General features: G+C 40.9%; 1 protein-coding gene across 3 annotated transcripts in view; it reads left to right on the top strand.

Annotated features, from left to right (window-relative positions):
• Nucleotides 1-16222: 16222 nt before the first annotated feature.
• Nucleotides 16223-17764, top strand: part of EXOC2 (exocyst complex component 2) — a 127350-nt gene continuing 125808 nt past the window's right edge. For all 3 annotated transcript variants that reach the window (XM_080611708.1, XM_080611706.1, XM_080611707.1), the window contains exon 1: nucleotides 16223-16308. The gene's annotated coding sequence lies outside the window, so the exon portion shown is untranslated. The remainder of the gene's footprint in view (nucleotides 16309-17764) is intronic.

Here is a 17764-nt window from a genome sequence, read left to right as displayed (position 1 = left end):
TATTATGTAAGTATCTTTAATGAGTTGTCCTATGAACCAAGTAAGGTAGATCAGATGAAAGCGCTCATTTTGAATGTTGAATTAGATCCTTTTTTGTTGAGCTCAGTAGTGTTACAGGACTCATTCACCACCGGAGCCGAGATGTGCACTGCAGGAATATTCCCAATCCAAGTCTTACTGGCTTTTGCTTTGTGGTATTGACTAGTCTATTTGTAATGTGTGTGTAAACAAAATTGCATATTAGTTAAGCACTTCAGGCATTGTTTAAAGCATCTTCTTCCCAGAGGACCACAGAGCTAGAACTGGGAAGCAACTATTTCCTCCATTGCTGAGGTCATAGCAGTGGAATTAAAACAAATGGTAAGTTTGCTATAAAAGCTGAAAATACAGCTCTACAATTACATCTGCAAAAGCTGTAGGTAATTATGTTCTGTGTGCACCTCCAGAACCAAAGTGTCACAAACACAGCTTCCTGCAGACAGCTTTATCCAGTTATTTGTAGAAGCTTGGTTTGAAAAATGTTGCAATTAAAACCTGTGATTATTTATCAAGAGAAAGATGTATACAGGATCATAGAATCACAAAATGCTTTGGGTTGGAAGGGCCTTAAAAATCATATGATTCTTCCCCCACCTGCCATGGGCAGGGATACCTATCACTAGACCAAGTTGCTCAAAGATGTCTTTTCTTCTGTGCCCAGGAAAAGTGTGTCATAGAGCCTTTCCTGAGAGTTAATAAAGGTTAATATTCAGTTCTTGGCTACAGCAAATGGAACTCATCTAATCTTCATTAATTTTACTTGGCTGTTTAAAGAAACAGAGTTTTCATGTGTCAGGTCCTGCTTTCAGATTTTACCTTTTATCCAACTTTTGAATCTTAGGCTTTCCTGCACTTCAGGTTTTCAATTTTTTCCCCTATCTATAAAACTAGGATATGCATCCTGAAGATGTATGGCAGGTGCTTGGAACTAGATAATCTTAAGGTCCTTTCCAACCCTAACTGTTTTATGATTCTATGATATTGACCTGGCAAGGGCAAACAAATTATACACCACCTGTTGTATCATCATGCCAAACTTCCCAGGCCTTTCCTAGGATCTACTTTTGGTTTAGTGAGATCCTATTGAACTCTGGAAGAACCTTCATATCAGGTAATTACAGCAAGGAATCTCTGGTAAAAGTGCCTAATCACTTGGTGTAGTAAGTCCATTTGGATCATCTGCACAGTTCCTTACTTATTTTGTATTCTAATCAAGATAACAGATCAATCAGTGATGAGCTCATTGATAGCCAAATCAATAGCAAGTCATACAGTATGTCAGTTCATATTTTGAAGTACTTCTCCATGACAGTCACTGCAATCACTAATATTTAAGGTGTAGACACTGATAACGACCACCTAGTGCTTCATGACACCATGCTCCTCACTCTTTCATCCAAAGAATTAGCTTTTCCCCAGGGATTACCTTAGCCATCAGCACTCATAAGGGGGTAGGCCCTGGCAATCATACGAAGCAGCCTGAGACCAGTTTGTAAAGAACATCACTCATGTTTTCATGCACCTGATGGTTACGCAGTTGCAGCAACAGAGCTCAAACATATGTTCCTAAATGACTATGTATTGTGTGGTATTTGGCTGCCTACATTATTTTATCCTCACCTCTAACATGTGTCTTTTGGCATAGTAGAACTGTTATGAGTTGTGTTAATAATTATCAAGACCAAATTTAAAAGGCTCTTCTAATATACTCCTATGTCTATCAAGTGTCACCGTCCAAAACTTTTACATCTATGTGGATCTTGGTGAATCAGCAGTTAGTGTATTTCTTTGAAGCCCAAAGACAGCTTAATTCTCACTCCATTTTTTCAATGCCAACCCCAACATGCCTTTATTTATATTTATGAGAGGTTACTGGCTCCCTCTGGTGGTTTTTGAAAACCAGAAAACTAGTAGAGAACATAAATCAAACTAGTTCTGTGCATAAGAAGTTGCTGATCGTTTGCAGAAGGCTACATGTCTTAATTCCTTCTGTGTCTGTCACCACAATTGTTTTTAAGCTCAGCTAGTTTTATTTATCGAGGCATTATGCTGTGGTGATGTATCTTGAGAGACGAAAAATGCATATTGATATATTAGAGAGAAATGAGAGAGAGAACTCTGCTAAGAAGCTCTGTTTTCAGTTATGGTTTCACCAGCAAAATCTACATTTCTCCGTTAGTTCTTTCTATTCTTCTTTCATTTCTTTCTTCTACTAGTTCTTCACCTCCTGCATTGGATTTGCAATGGCTTCGTAGCTATTTACTGTTGAAAAATGCTGTTAATTTATTTTTTCTTGGTAGCTACTGTGAAAATTAATGATAATAAATGGAAAGTCAGAACCCACTCATTTTCTCGATGTAGCATTTATACTTGGAGACAAGGGAAACAAAAAGAAAAACCATTGCCATCCACTGTGAGTTTCTCTTTCTTCTCAGGCTCAAATACAAGGATATGCCGTTTGCTGGTGGAAAGAGAACTTGTATAGGAATGTTCCACGTTAATTCACAGCTAATTACAAACATACAGAACATGCAAGGTGAAAACTGCTTCTAATCATGTTCTGCTTCTGTGGAAGCTGGCACTTCCTTGCAGGAGGTCTGGCCACAGGCTAGAATTTCAGTGCAAGCATGCACGTGGGAGCTGAAGCCTGAACTCTGCAGCTGGGATGCTCAGATGCCAGTTGTGCATCTGCTGTGTGACTGCTGTGGGAGTGTTTGGGCATTCAGGTGACTACTGGAGCCCAAGAATATCTCTTGGACAGTCCCCTTATCCTTTACTACAGTCGCTCCCCAGGGTTTTTTCTCGGAGCAGTTGTGTGATGGTGTGGAGAGGAAAACAAGAAACTACCTTTAATCTGCAGAAGTCCAGAGGCATTGTGGTTAAACTTCCTATAGATTTTCCTCCCTTCCAAAGCAGAAAAGCTTTTTTATTCCATTGTTTGACATAAACAGTAGTTATAGGGAAATAAAGAAAGGAAGAAGAGTTAGAACTGAGACTTTTACCTGTGCAGAGGTTTGTAGTTATGTTCAAAATGCCTCGGAATTACTGTAAATTTTTGGTTGACTAAGTCAATCCTTCTGTCCCATTTGATTAAAATTCAGGAAACAAATCAATTGCATTAAAATAACATGACTTCCACCTTTTTTATTTTGATTGTATTAAGCAGATATTATTAGATAATTTGGTCACTAGGCATAGGAAATTGCCATTTAATTTAATATTAGAGTCAAATTGGGAGTTAGAAGAAGGTTCCAAATCAGCCTCTGTCACATAATAAGGGATGAGCAAATTCCTGGTCCCATGACAAAAATGGCAATGCTCCCATTTTGCTCCATGGAACCACGATTTTTACCCAAACAACTTAACTAAAACTCTTGTTATTCAACTCTACTCGTATCATTATATTTCTAGAATCTGTAGGTAGTTCCCATCAGGTGGCCTCCTGGTTCTGAGGGTGCTACAGGTGTTACCTGCGTATGACAATAAGGAAACGTGCCCTCTTTCTTTCTTTTTCTTCTTTTTTTCTTTCTTTTTTTTTTTTTTTAATAACAATAACTTTTTCTCCACCAAAAAAAAAAAAAGGATAAATTGTTCAATGTTCAGCTTCTGTCCTGAGTTCCAGCAAAGGGCTCAGTCCTACAAGGTGCTGAACACTCTGGCTCCCATCCAGCAAGGCACTTAGGCATGTCCTTAATCTTAAACACAGGTCTAATCCCCAGGACTTCATCAAATAGAAGCTAAGAGCTCAGTACCCTGCAGATGCAACCCCCAAACCTCCTCTCCATTGGTCTTCCATAGTTTTGTTATAGTAATATGGTAAGAATTAAGCCAATGGCATTTAAAGTATTGTTTTAAAAATACTGCACAAAGATAATACATGCTATATCATACAGTAGATCAGTTTTCAAACCAGGAAAATGAAGTTTTCTGCAAGCTTCAGCTCCTTTGTTTTTTCATACAATAGGGAGCACTCTTGTAGCATCTTACGTGGTTTTGATTATAGTATTTGTGATTCTTTAAATATTTATTCTCTTCAGTTAAGAAACTTGGTGAAGGGGAACTTTATAAACATTTATCATGGATCAAGTGTTCACGTGGAAAGGAAATGAGGCTCTCTCTTCCTATAGGGAAGAAGTACCTTTTCATAAAAGCTGTGGCCTCAATTCAGCAGAACATCTTGATTCAGGACAGTGACTGAGCACATACCCAGCCTTACACAAGTGTCCAATTTATGTAAAAGTTGCTCAGATTCCCCAAAACACATAAATGCTGCCCTGAATTGGTGCCTATCTCACTCACCTGCCCACGGATCACTTCAGCAACATTAGATGTGCCGTTCCATGTTCACAGCATGGAGCTCTCCAGAAGGCAGATGAGTAAACTCTCCCTTTGCCACCTGAAAGATTTGTTTGCTTTGTGGTGATCGGCAGTGGTGTCATGTGAAATATTACCAGGCAAATTCCATTTGATTAAATAATTATCACATATGACCAAAAAATGTACCATTATCCATGACAACAAATTAAAGCTCCCCAAATTCCTTCCACTTCCTTCCTTGGTCTGTTAATTGCTCTTTCACAGACAAGTGACACGATTACTGACTTGAAACTAAACAGGTTCTAGGGAAGGTATGGTACTTGGAACTTCAAATATTCTGCTCTGATTAAACTTTTTACACAGCTTATTTAAAACAGCTTCCCTGAGAAGAGGTGAAAAGTGCATCATTTGAACCCAAGTAGTTTTCAGCATATTGAGTCCCACAGAACTTTTGCTAGGGAGAGGCTGGAACTGAAAGGAGATTGTGTCTGCTTCCTAATGCAAATAATTAGGGTCTCTTTTTGTAACCCAATTTTTCCAGGCTCTATCTGGGCAACATTCCCAGTGACTTTAGTGCAATTATTACCGTTTAAAAGACTTGCAGGATGGCTTCCAGTTCTCTGAATAGTGAATGACAATGAAAACAGTGTGTACATAATAAATAAATACGATCAACTAGGTATAGGCAGAGCTGTGATTTAAATGGGTGCCTGGGGTCAGGCCAGCACAGCCAGGCACCTCTGGGTGCTTGCTGTGACATAGGATCATGCCCACACTAGTCATGTGTTAAAACATTAACACTGCCTGCTGATATTAAGATGGATACACAGAGAAACCTTGGCCCTACAGAGGCTGGTGGAAGACCCATCATCTCTTCCCCCCTTCCACTTGTGACTGTTTGGCATGCTTCTCTGCCAGCCACCCTCTATAAAGACAGCAGAGGAAGCTCATGGATCTGGCTGGTGGAATGAGAGTCTCCTGTGATGCTACAGTGCCACCCTCAGCTGACAGTCACAACATCAGTGGGATAGAATAAAATAGGACATTTGTAGGGAAAGATTAGCTGGATTCTGTAGCTGGACTGTTCTTTCTCTCTAAGTGTCTTTCCTCTTGCATTTTGTTCTTCATGCTTTAGGCTCTTTCGGGATGAAGGTCTGGCACAGCATCTTCTGTCATCAGTGGGAGCCCTTCCTGTGACTTGCAGAAAAGAGATGCAGTGTCTTCTTTTGTGCTTTTTAGTTTTTTATTTTCTCAAGTGCTTTGTCCAACTCAGTCTTCAGATAACTATCAAATACCACTTTGTCTATAAAAGCTGTGCTAAAAGTGTTTCATTTCTGATGCTGTGCGCATCTGCTTGAACGGGCATTACTTCTAAATTCTGGGCAAACTTACTCTGAAAGCGGCATCACTACACTTTGGTCAGTAGCTGTTGATGGTATTACTTCAGACAAGCCTGACCTGTTGAAATGTAATGTTGCTCATACTAGTTTCCCAAACTAGTGAGGCTGTTGCTATTTCAGGTGGCTTAAAAATATGTGCACAGTTTGTACTTTGAATGTTTAATAAGCTTAAAACATGAAATATATAATGCAGCTTGAACTTTCTGGTGTTATTTCATCACCAAAAAAGCAAAGTCTTGAGGCTCAGCAATTGCCTTTGTCAGAATGTAAATTCCAGCATGTAATACCCAGGCTGCATGTTTCAGGAAATCAGTATTAACCTATTAGCATGCAGTTTTCCTTGGAGAAGAGCCATCTTCACACTGAGCCTGTATTCCTGCTTCAAACCTTCCTGTCACTGTTCCGTATCCACGACCCAGCCTAAGGCTGCCTTTGACGGTTCTCCAGCCATTTCCTGCATACTGCACTAGCACTAATTGAAAATTTGGGTGGCCTTGCTTATTTATTTTCCTGGAATGTAGTGGGTTATATTTTCATGGCACTTTCTCAGCAGTGCAACGTTTCAGTTTCAAAACCGCTGCAATATGAGGAAAAGTACCCCCCAAAATTAAAAAAATAACAATAAAAACCCAGCATACCTTTGATTAATTTTTACAGTAGTTCTTTTGTAAAAATATATAATGGAAAAAGAATTCAGTGTTGCTTTTGCCTCTCGAGATCAGAGGCAAGAGCAGCAATTTAAATACATGTACAAGATGATCACATGCAGACACAATGAGGCATGAAACTTTAAATGTACAGATGCCATGGAAATGAAAAGATAATATAACATGTATTCTTTGCAAGTCTTGCAGAGTTCAATAGCTACATAATGTGTGTGGAGGGAAGAGAGAAGCAGCCCCCCTGCACTCTCTAGGAAAATTCCAGCTATGATGTCTGGATGTGCCATTGGCACTAGCGTTGTGCTTTGCCTCCCTGGATTTCTGCAGGAATGTAATTCCACAGCAGCCAGGGTTACTGTGTCAATGTTACCTCTGTGCTTGAAGCTGCCTGTTCTTGGGTATGACTGTCTGCATTAAATTTCAAGTTTCAACTAAATATTTTCCCCAAACCCTCCCCAAAATTTCAAACCTATATTTGGGGTTTTTTTTTCTCTTCTTGTCCAATTGTTTTGTTTTGTTGCAATTTTTTGTGTGGGTGCAAAAAATAAAGGTTGGTGCAACCAAGTCAACAAATAGTATCCTGTTCATTTTTTTTCCCAATACACTAAGTGCAACTACTGAAGTCTTTTGTGAATTATGTTTTGTTTCCCTGGAATGCAGGCGTAAGGAAATTCTTAACAATAAATATGCCATTAAGATGCTGATTTGTATCTCAGAAATTATCTGGAGGAAGTGTGAACTGAAAATGGAGTCTGCTTTTACCTACAGGCACACACCTTAAAGATTATCCAACTGTTTGAATTTATAGATGGTTCAGAATGGAAACAAAACTGGAGGCCAAAAGGAAATCTTTTAAAAAGAAAATTGCTCCTATTTCTGAGTTTTCAGGGTGCCATTTTGTTGGTTTTGCCTGTTTGTGGTGGGTTTTTTTTTTCCTATAACTCTGAAATTTGGAGAATTTGTAGTCAAGCACAGAATATTTTCTTGCAAATGAGTAAAATAACAAAATAGGCAGTTGGGAATTTTCTTGTCTGGTTTGGTTCGTTGTGGAGTTTTACTGTTGTGGGGGTTTTTAACAGAGACAGTCTCAAATCAAAGCATCAGCACTAGCATTCCCCCATTTCCATTTTCTTCTTTGAAAAGTCTATATTTATCCACTGAGGAAATTCAGATTTGGAGTGGACCTCTCCAGCTAGTTCCAAATCCTGTTTTCTAAACTCACTATACATTTCCCAGAAAGAAGGTTGATTTTGGCAGTTAAGAAGTGCCCCAAGCTAAAGGTAGTGTAGCAATCGATTGAAGTGTTTCTTGCACATCCATATTGTGCCTCATTACAATTAACAATGAATTCTGGTTCACCTGGATATTACAAATTCCTTGAAGAGCAACACAAGTGATTAAATCAGTGCTTTCCTTTATGGCTGGTTAATTTTGCCTTGTAAATGTGAGCAGTAATAAATTAGGAAAAATGGGTTAAAATGGAAAAAAATAGTTCTCCCCTGGCCCTGTCTCTCCCCACTGAGGGTTTTCTGCCCTTTGTCGAGGACGCAGCCACACCATCAGCTTGGAATTTGGCACAGCTGAGGCACAGCATGGAATGTGAGGGACTGTGTGGTGGGCACAAGGGGCACTTTTAAAAGTGGGTTTTCTGCCCAAAGAGGAAATTCTTGTTGTATAGTCACCAGAGCATAATCTGCTTTAGAAGATCTTTCCTCCAGGCTTTTCCCTTTACTGCTGGTGAAGACAGGACGAAGGGGTGCTGGATTTTGGCAGTTACGCTCTGGAGGAGAGAGTATATACTTCAGCTGCTAGTACAATCCTGAACAATAACTATAGCCTCTGTCACAAATGACCATCAATGTGCTAATTCCTCTAATTTTCATTTTGTATTTTTTTCTGCAAATACTCCTTCAAAGAAAACAGCAGGATTTCTGTTAGATCGTGACTGGTGTTGTCTTGAACTGCAGCTGACACCTTTGGGAAATGGAAAAGGGAAATAGAAATTATTCTAGCCAGTTTTCACATTCCATCTTTTTTTCTTTTGCTAGAAATACTTGCACTAGCAAAAAATATATAAGTATATGTATAAAGTATAATCCTGCTCCTTGCTCATAACTGAATCATATCATAGATCCTAAGTGGGCAAATGCAAGGGTATCAGCATAGAAGGCTAGCCATTGTATAGTAAGAGCCAAATTCAAGCCTCATTCTGACACTAATAGTTGCACAAGGCTATAAGGCACCTTATGAATTTGCCTAGTACATCCTGCCTCTTAATGAAGAAATGTCTATAGCACCAGGAATAGCATTGTTTCTATAGGCGCTGTATCTAGCCAGTTCTTAAAGGCTTCCAGTGAAGGAGGTTCAGACCATTTCCTAAACAACCTATAGCAGTACCTTATGTCCCCTGTGTTACTGTTCTTCCTAATGTCTCACCTGAATATTCTTTGCTACAGTGTCTTCTATTTATTGTCCTGTCCCTCCCAGATATGGAAAACTGACTCTCAATCACTGATTTCCTTGCTATGGGACTTTTATCAGGCCTTCAAGAAGTGGGCCAGTATTGCCCACAAGTTGGATTTGGACATGCAAAACACAATAAATAGTATAATAAATAAGTAGAAACAGGACAGAATATTTGGTATAACTGTATTCAGACATTGACCATAATGTGTATTTTAAACTGTATGTCTCAAAGTCAGCTCTGAGAGTCTGCCCGATGGGCATTTTGCCTTTTTGAAAAAACAGCCCTGAGATTTGTAATGCACTTGAGTAATGTTATGGCTACAACCAGTCCCACTACCGCAAAAGGGCAATTCACACAAATAAGGTGAGTCAGGGTCTTAGCTGGGGGCAGAATGGGACTGAGGGTTGTATAAGGCTGAGTCCAAGGCTACTTAATGTGCATGCTCCATTTTAAGTATTTCAGTTCAGTACTTTTGGTAAAGTGAATAATAGACTTGAATGTGTTTTAAAGTTAATGGGAACACATAAGTGCTTTCCTGGATCACAGCCAGAGTGCTCAGCACATTGCAGGGCTAAATACAGATTTAACAGTCTAAATATAGGCCCTTATGTTTTAAAACACTGACCAACATTCTTTTCAGAAATTTCTGTGGAAATTGCTGTAGATCTGAAGTCAAGGCCAAACACCTCTCTCATGTGAATATACTTGTGCGTCTAAGAATAAATGTCAATAAAAAGCATTAAAGACTAGAACTGTAGTTCATGAAAATCAAATATTGTCATGTATTTAATGGGTTTCAGATTAAGCTGTCTGATCTAGTACCTTTGATCGTACATTTAGGGCATAGATTCAAAATCCACATTTTAATGTTAATTGCTTGTCTGATGTATTGAAATATATTTTGTCTCCAAAAGGAACTTCTTAATTATATCTAATTGATGTAAAATGCAACCTCTTGCTAATAGCATACAGTTGTGATACTAATTTGAACGTAAATTACCTAAAAAGTTAATTTTTGAAAGAACAATTATACTTGGCACAGATTGCATAGTTTAAGTAACCACTTTTTGCTGTTCTTATTCCCTTTTCCCCAGCTGTATTTTATAATTTTCCCTTCCTATTTGAATTAGAAATAGGAGGATGGGAAGAAGAGAGGAAAGAAAAAGAGAGAAACAGAATGGGAAACTTAGGAAAGTGAAAAAAAAAATACAGTCAAGAAGGGGTTTAGAAATAGGTGGAATTTTTATTTGTAATATTAAAGTCCCCTGTATCATTTCCTTTAAAATAAATGTGGTTTTGCAAGTATGTGTGTATGAGATACACTTATTTTGTTATCAGACCTGATTATTTACTGTTAAGGATCAATTGTTAAAAAACAGTCACCATTGTACTACATATTGAACAGCTGTAATGGCAAAATGGATCTGTCACCAAAATGCATGTAAAATAAAGCCATGTTCCTGCAAGAAATTGCACATGCACATGAAATTACAGGACGACACACACTCTGGCAAGCAAACACTGGTACTGGCAAAACCCAGCTGCCCTTGGGCTGCTTGTCACGTCTTCTCTCTACAAGATGTGTCAGCAGAGCCACTGAAGTGAGGAAAACAACTTGGTTCCATCAAAATGAGCCCAACTGATAAATAATAGTTCTTTGTTACTGCTGCTGCTGATCTTCAGTAGGATGCATTGGTAAATGCTGGCTTCTACTGGAGGAGAGGTATGCTCACTTCCACTGGGGGAGAGCTGGGGTGCACAGGCAGCAATGATCCCACAGGTATGATTCAGTTCAGAACAGGAGATCTGATCTCTGCCCTCACTCAGCATAATTTCAGAAGTCTGTGAAAGAATATCTGATTAACAGTTATTCCCCACTTATTCCCAAAAAACATGGAAGTGAAAACAGCTGTGCCAGAGTTTGGTCTTGTGGAAAAGAGGGATGAAATTTCACTTGCAGCTTGAGGGACAAAACTTGTCAAATGGTCCTTGAAGTGGTTGAGTTTTTTGACTTGGAGAAAGAAATGTGGCAAAATTTTAAGTTGGTTTAGTTTTCAACTTCTCTTCCCCCTCCCCCCTCACCCCCCCATTGTTTTAAAATACACACAGTAGATGAAGGTTGGTTCCAAGAAGTATTTAAACTGATGCAACTTAGTAGTGAGACTCTTGACAGAGCTGTGGTATACAGCATTCAGTATTTTTAGCTGCACAAAGCAATTTAGTAATTTATTTTGTTGGTGCTGTTTACAGAAACAATGCCTCTGGGTCAGTAGTGCAGAGATTCCTTGGATAGGCCTTGAAAGGGAAGAATTAGGGTGGTGTTTGCCAAGAAAGTAAAACAGTGAGAGAATTCTGTGTACTACTGGAAATAGTTTACAGTGCAAAAGACTGTATTTTTTGTTTGATTTGAAAAGTGACTGTACATGTTCTGGATGAAAATTCAAAATATTGTGTGCATTAATTTTTATGTTGTTTCTCTTGATGCATACCAGAAATCATCTGGGGGAAAACACTGATCAGTAAGATATTTCTTTCTTCTCTCGCCTTTCAGCTAAGATAAATATATTTCACTTCATAATAAAGGCTTCTGGTTTAAACTCCCAGAGCATGGTCAAAATGCTGCCAAGGTCAAACAACTTATTTCTGTACTTTTTTATTTAAAAAAAAGAAATGGAAGAGTTAGATTTAAGTAGATTACTTCCTGGATGTTGGCTTGACAACATGGATTCAGGTGACTTTCGATTCACAAGGAAGCAGAAAGCAGCTGGTCTTGGGAACATAACACAACACAGGATATCTGCTTGGAAATTGAAATATCTGCATGATTTTTTTATAAAATCTAAGGCAGCTGCTAGAACCCAACATCTGCAGCCATGTTCCATAATGGATCAAGAAAATAAAGGGAAGTAGAACCAGTGAGGTAAAGAAAGGTTGTTCAGGGATTATAGATTTGTGACAGCAGGCAAGGACAGTTTGGGCTTCTTTGCTGTGTTCTTGGTTCTACTGCCACAGCTACAGCAGGTTATCAATCTCTGCTTCAGAAGACACCTCTCACAGTCATGGAAGCAGCCCTCAACTTCAATCAGGCTTAAAGTTAAGTACACAGAAAAAAAAGGAGGAGTTGGTGAGTTATAGATCAGGCAGCTTCAATTTGTGGAAATTATCAAGCAAACCATCTGTCAGCATTAGAAGAAAGATAGACAAGTAACAATGAACATTGATTTGTCAAGAACAAACCCTCATAAACCAACCTGATCTCCTTTTACAATAAAGTAATAGGTGTTATACAAAGAACAGAAGTATTAAAAAGTCACGTATCTTCATTTTAGTAAAGCTTTTGGCAATGTTTCTCAAGAATAAGCAAAGACAATATGGTTCAGATTGAAAATTCCATTGATCAGAAAAAGCAGGGCTGAGGAAGATTTAGCAAAATGAGGCCACTATCAAAATGGAGAGATGCGTTGAAAGAGATTCCTCAGGGGTCTATCCTGTATCTGATACTATTTATAAAACAGCTGAAGAAGAATAGAATAGAGACTAAGCTTGTTACATTTGAAGAGGAAATGAAGAGAGCAGCTAGAAGTGTGTTAGCACAATTAGAATATAGAGGGATTTTTTTCAAAGTGGAGATTTTTTGGTTTTAAGAAAAACACGAAAGATTATAGAATAGGTGCAAGTGTAGCCTATTAGACATAGCATCATCAGTTCCCCAGATACAGGAAGGGGAAAGGTAAACAGGATTACAGTTGCATAGAAAAAAAGTAGAGTGGATCACAGGCTAAACACGAGCCACTGCTGTTATGCTGCTATAAAAAGGCAAATGCCATACAAGGGGGGTAGGAACAGGAAGACAGCCTGAAAATAGGCACAGCAATTATTTTGCTCTGCTAATCTACGGTACAACTTCAATTTTAGTTTTCCCTTTTTAAAGAAGTTTTTCACCTGAGGCATGCTCCACTTGGAACACTGCACTTCCAGAATGACATTGAATGACTGGAGTGCAGTGGAGACCAAGCTTGAGAAAACATTAAATATCAGGATACTAGTAGGACTGTTTGGATTAATGAAGAACAGAACATACAGGAGACAGAACCTTTAAATACATAAAAGCTGCTATAGGGAGGCAGCAAACAGTTTGTTCTCTGAGCCCAGGAAAGACAGACCTTTCACTAATGCACTGAAATTGCAGAGGGGATATATTCAGAGTATACATCAGAAAAAAGACCTCTAGTGATAAGGATAGGGAAACACTGGGAAAGATTGCCTGAGGAGATGGCAAAAGCACCATACTGGGAAGCCTTTAAGAACAAGATTGAAAAAACAGTTACCTTGTAACATAACTGTTGTTGTAACAGTTGATCCTGTCTTGGGGCAAGGGAAAGGAGTAGATGGGTGATTTCTTACGGTCATGTCAATTTTTTGCTTCTTAGCATTCTTGTGTTGCTTAGGGTTCCCTGGTTATAACATTCACCTCACAAATTCAAACAGAAGTAGGGAGAGGTCTGGTTTGGATGTACCTGTCAAAAAAGTAAGGCAATAGCTGTAAGCTTAAAGGCATTCAGAAAAAACAGTTCTGGAAAGGCAGTTATACAGTGCAGAATCAAAGTTAATCCATACAGTTTATCAAGAGAAGGTGAAGGTGTAAATCTGCTGTATTTTACAGACACTTTCAAAAGGAAGATATTTCTGTTAACAAGAAGCAGGCTTGCAATGGACAGATCCAGCAGCTAGATGAATTTACCTTTTCAAACAATATTTATATTTCTATCATTTATTTTTTACATGTTAGTGTAGCATGGTACATGTTAGGGTAACCACTGAGAAATGTTCAAAAGTACAATGACGGATTCCCCATTTCTCCAGCTCTTTAAAATAAAATGATGTCTTTCTAAGAAGCTACTACAGAAAGATCTTGGTGTGGGAATGGCTGGAGGAAATTCTACAGCTTTTAATATTCAGGTCGGACAAGATGATTGTAATAATCTCTCTTGGCTTTCAGATCTGTTTACCCAACTTTGTAGAGAGATGCAATGTTTATAGATCACTGTCAAATCAGAATAAATGGATTAGAAAAAGGCATGAATGAGCAATTACTCTTGTGACCTCTATGAGGTATAATACTCACTATTTACCCGGTCATTATATTACAACTTGTAATTCCTTTCCTCAGTTTTAACATCACAGATTAATCTCTGCAATAGCATCTGGAGTTCCATGGAGTAATATATTTATATTAGCAGCATCATATATGACAGCAAATATAAACTATATATTATGGTATATACATTATAAGCTATATAGATGAGATAGAGATGGATGTATATCAACAACACTAGTTTTCTTCCTTTTGTTCTAAAGAGATGTGTGGGGTGGCCTTTATTTTCTCCAATGGGTCAAAGCTACAGTCAGTCTCTGTCAGCTTTGTTCTGGAGTCACTGAAGAGGTAGGTGACGGTCACCACACATCAGCTGCAAAAACCACCCAGAGTAGTTTCAACAAACTGCAGTACACAGGAAGTTCTTCATTGATAATATTATCCAGGGCCCCTGCAGATCTTAAGAGTCCTTGGAATTGCTCCTGGTAATCAGAGGATTTACCTCTGTGGATGTGTGTGATGAACCTACTTAAACCACTTGTAAAGCTTCTGTTGTTGCAGAGTTTAGCGTGGTTGTTCTTTTCTGACAGGTTCTCCAGGACTAAGATCTGGATAAAAACACCGCTGAGCAGCTGTTTAGAAACAGCAGGTTAAAAAGGAGAGGCTAGGTGACATTTTCAGAAGCAAAAGGCCTTGGAGCTTTTTCTCACTTCAGCTAACATTGGGAGGGTTGTCTCTTCTCAAGTTCAGGCTCCCTTATCTTCATGATTTACCTCTTAGGGTATTTGCATTTACAATAGAGGTGAAGATGCAGCCAATTCCGTATCAAAACTTCAGTCTGGCACTGAAGTTTGACACTTGAACTAAACTTAAATTCATGGTTGTTTATTACAAGATCTTCTGGGTAAACAGCTCCCACTAAAATCAATGGGCTTTTTGGGCATGGGTATCCACTCCCAGAGGGCATCAGGCAGGGCTGGGACCGAGGTATTGTGGTAGGTGGAGCCTTGTGGATCAACCAGACCTTTTGAAGCAGTGGTTTTATTTGGCACATCTGATGACAGGCTTTTAAGAAGAAAACGCAAACAAGCTGTCATGGAGGAAAACCCTAATTTTGAAATGGGTGGCAGAGAATTACACTTTTTTGTTTTTTTTAAATATGATGCGAACTTTATTTTCATTGGAGGACTGACCAGCTCTCTTTCCGCATTGGTTATAGGCAGAAAACTGCAGTCACCAGTAACAACTCTGGAGATATTTAGAGAAAGGATAGGTACCAAATGCTCTCATTTTTCCCCAGGGAGATCCTGTGTAACATTTCACAGAGCCTAGAGGAAAGAGTCAGAAAAGTGCCGTTTATTCATGCGACGAGATATTACAGCCTACTAATTTGACTTTGGATGGCTTTAACATCCATCTGGGGAAAAAAGTGTAGAAAATCATGTTTCTTGGCCATAATTTTTTTTCACGGTGCTTAAGTTCTTTGAGGTTTTATGAAAGGTAATTTGTTTTCCCACTAATGTCCTGTTTCAGCTCTGGTTTGGCAAAACTGAGCACCAGATTCCTCCTCCTGTGTTTTTAATCTCACTGCTTTTCTACTCCTTCCCATTCATGTTTTGTCTGAACTTGGCTGTTGCAACTGAGATTTAAACAATCCCAGCAAAACGGGAAAAAATGAGATCTCCAGACCCTTTCCCTAAGGAAGAGCCTGTGTTCAGTGGACCCCCAGCCAGACAGCAGGTTTGCTAAGAAATATATTTACTTTTTCATCCAAACAGGAGGGATAACTTGGCAGTCCTGGGGTAACAGATGGACTTGATGACCTTAAAGGTCTTTTTAAACCTAGTTGATTCTATGACGTGCATTACTAGCTGCTGCTGTCACCGCCCTGGCCTTTTCTCCATCACCCTTCCACGCACTCCCAGCCCTCCCCTCACGCCACAGCCCGTGGGTCCCCACACTACCACCATGGCTGGGTGAGTTTCTGCCCGCGGGGACCTGGGTAGAGCGCTCGATGATGGTTCTGTTATCATTTATCATTATTATTGTCCTTTTCTCTGCTGTTGTCACCATGGCTATTACGACTTTATCTCTCCCTTGCTCCTCTTCCACGAGGTTATCGCCACCCGCTTGACGGCGAGAAGGAAGGAAGCTGAAGGTGAAGGAGGCGGTGCCTTTAAGGGGGCCGGGAGCGGCGCTCGATGGCTCCGCGCTCCATCGATTTCCTCGGGCAGCGGCTGGAGGTGCCTGTTCGGCCGGACGCGGAGGCGCTGCCGGGAGCGGAGCTGCCCCAGGTGCCGGATACGAACGCGGCGGCGGCGGTGGCCGGTGAGTGACAGTGTCTGGCCTCCCGCCCCGCTCTTCCTCCGCTGGGCTCTGCGGAGCCGGCTCTCAGCGGGGCAGCTCCGGCTCCTTTCCCCTCCTTTCGGTTCCCCCCCTTCTTCCTCCTCCGCTCCCGGGGGGGTAGAGGCTCTCGCCCGCCGGGCGGGGTCGAGTGTCGCGTCCCAGGCCCCGCCCCTACCCCGGGGGACGGAGCTGCCGGTAAAGGCCTTTGGGGTGAAGGGGATGTCGCTGGTCTCCCGCTGTTTCGCAGTGTGAGGCCCGTTCTTAGCCTCCCGGTGGTACCTGCGGCTCCGCCGCCGGGGTGCGCTCGTACCGGCCTGTCACCGCCGGGACGGGCTGGCTCTCGTCTCCCCGAGGCCAGGGACTTGGGGAGGACGGCGGCTGGACACCGGGCCCCTCCGAGCCGCCTGGTGAGGGCAGGAGGCTGAACCTCCCGGCTGCAGCGGCTCCCTTTCCCTTCTCCCCCAGCCGCGGGCAGGGGGTTCCTGTCAGCCGTGAACCCTGGGGGGTACAAGGTGTCCTGCCGGCCGGTGGGTGGCTGTAGAAGGCTGGCCTGGGCAGGAGAGAGCGGTGTCTTGGCCGCATTAACGCTTTTCAGTGCTGATGGGACCGGCCCTGCAAACCAGCGGGCAGGGCAGTGCCTCGGTGCGTTTTGCTTTTGTTTCTCAGCGCTGGCAGCGGGTCTCTGGAGAGCTCCCGGACCCGCTTGGTTACGCAGTGAAACGAGGCTGGTCTAGAACCGTATTAAATTGTTCAGCTCAGTGAAGTATTGGTGTCTATGTGCGTTGGGTGGGGGAGTAGAGGAAATAAGCAGGGGAGAGGCGAGGTCTGAAGAGCTGGTTATTTGCAGGTCTGGTTTTAATTGTTTTTAAACATTGCATTCACTGGTACCGTAAAGTTTTGGAGATAATTCCCCAAATGAGCGTGTACTTAGGCAAGTAGAATAAGAAAGTACCCTAGTAAAGAATGTGGCACAAGTCAAAACAACATACACGGCTTGAGAGGTGGTTGCTTTCATGGATATTGAACTGGAAGTGTTACACTTCCTCTGTGACTTTTTTTTTTTTTTTTTAACTTCCTACTCAGTTCAACGTTTCTCCTGCACTTTGACTGCCTTGCAGTCCGGAAAGGTCCATGAGCTGGGTGACCAATGTCTTTCCTTCCTGCCTTTCCTAATGAGGAACCTGAAAGCAATTCATATCAAGGGGTGTAGATGTCTGAAACTGGGGGTGACCCTATTTCCCAGATTGAGTTTTCTAGTTTAGTCCAGTTCCACTGGTTTTCAGAATAGTGTTCCTTCAACACTGCAGCTTTCCCTGTCCCTCCCACCCCCCAATTTTTCGGTTTCCTGCAATTGTGGAATAACAGCTTCTAGCCATATGCTTAAAGGTGTTGAATTGGAAGCCAGTGAAATACTAAGCCCTTTGCCTCTGATAGAACA

The sequence above is a fragment of the Psittacula echo genome (assembly GCF_963264785.1).
Source record: "Psittacula echo genome assembly, chromosome: 2".
In the NCBI taxonomy this organism is placed as follows: Eukaryota; Metazoa; Chordata; class Aves; order Psittaciformes; family Psittacidae; genus Psittacula; species Psittacula echo.
This window is presented reverse-complemented; position numbering and strand designations above follow the sequence as displayed.